This window comes from Salvelinus sp. IW2-2015, linkage group LG2, assembly GCF_002910315.2.
Source record: "Salvelinus sp. IW2-2015 linkage group LG2, ASM291031v2, whole genome shotgun sequence".
Taxonomy (NCBI): Eukaryota; Metazoa; Chordata; class Actinopteri; order Salmoniformes; family Salmonidae; genus Salvelinus; species Salvelinus sp. IW2-2015.
In genome coordinates this window covers 7,629,292-7,630,914 of record NC_036839.1, presented here as the reverse complement: position 1 = coordinate 7,630,914, position 1,623 = coordinate 7,629,292, and the positions used below count along the sequence as shown (strand labels likewise).

General features: G+C 47.3%; 1 pseudogene; it reads right to left on the bottom strand.

Annotated features, from left to right (window-relative positions):
- The window catches only part of LOC111972666 (histone deacetylase 4-like), a 143,298-nt pseudogene that overhangs the window by 75,732 nt on the left and 65,943 nt on the right, over positions 1–1,623 (bottom strand).

Here is a 1,623-nt window from a genome sequence, read left to right as displayed (position 1 = left end):
AGTGGTTGAAAAACGGAGCTTTAATGACTCCAACCTAAGTGTACGTAAACTTCCGACGTCAACTGTATATTGTCAAGAGAGCCAGCAAAACGTGCCAATATATCCTCCAAACACAGGCTTCGAGGGCATTATCACTACGCCCAACACAGTCTGGAGTTTGCTCCCTCGCCAGGACGCTGTTCAGAGGAGCTACTAGCCAACTACACAGCTAACGCAGCCACTTCAAACTAAAGCTGGAAAGACAGCAAACTAGCTGCATTTCATTTCACCTTTTTTTCTATTGACACTTCTTTGTATATATCCATACAAATTATGCTGACTCATGATTTAAACTGTCTGAGGTAAGCAGTTTGTCTCATCGTGACACACTCATCCTCAACGGGACAGGTGGAGACTTCAACATTGAAACAATGTTGCAAACGTCGGAGAGAAAGACCGCAAGGTTTATACAAAKCTATGCTGTTGAAAACCAAAATGGTAGTCTAAAAGAAAGGGGAAATGTCTAGATGCTTTTCACAGTGGAGATCAAGTTTCTAAAATTGCCTGGTTGGGCTGACGAGACAGTAGATCGCGCAGTGGGATGGAACACTAAATAGGTATTACAACGTCATAGCCTTAGCCAGTGGTAACTTGTSGAAKAGACACCGGCTGGAATGCAGTTTTAGTCAATCAGCATCCAGGATTAGACCCACCATATGGCATGTAATCCTCAGGAATGTCACAATACAAGAGAAATTCAAGAGGGAGAAAAAGAGCAATAATTATCTCTACACCCCCACCCTGCTCCGACCTTATGATTCTCCATCTTCCCTAATCACCACACACACACACATAAATACACACACACTGAGCTCTTGCCTGTCGACCATATAAGGAAGTGGCTTCCTCCATAATGTAGTTGTTATGGCGACGGAAGAAGCATGGACAGGAACATGCAAACAGGACAGGCAATACTTTGCCGATGTACAGTTGTTGTGTTGCTGCTGGGCCTGTTGCTTGTGCTTCATAAYGTAGCAGACACACACACACACMCACACACACACAYAMAWRAAMRAASRAWGSATGCATGCACACACACACAAACACACCACACACACCTTGTTGATGTGCAGTTGCTGCTGCTGGAACTGCTGCTTGTGTTTCTCCAGGAACTGCTGGTGCTGCTGCTGGACCACCAGCTGCTGCAGGGCCTGGGCATTCTGGGGCAGAGGGGCCGACTGGGTCCTCCCCAGGGGACGGTGCTGCCCACGCAGCTTGTGAATGGAGGACGATTGCAGGGGCATCCCGCTCAGGCCTGAAACACATGAAAACACAGACACAGACACAACATGAATAGGAATGATCCACAAGTAACATCGGGTACTCAACAGTGGAGGCTGCTGTCACTTTAAACGGAGGACAGGCTCATTGTACTGGCTGGAATGGAAATGTCAAAACATTCATTACATTCCAGAAATTGCTATGAGCTGTCCTCCTTTCACCAGCCGACCACTGAACCATCTGCGCAAGGTGGTCCTTAAAAACGGTTGATGTGCTTTCGATAGTGCCTGAGACGGAGTGGATGTGCTTACGGCAGGACAGACCTAGTGGGTTCTGGACTGCTCCAGGAGGACCATGTGTGGA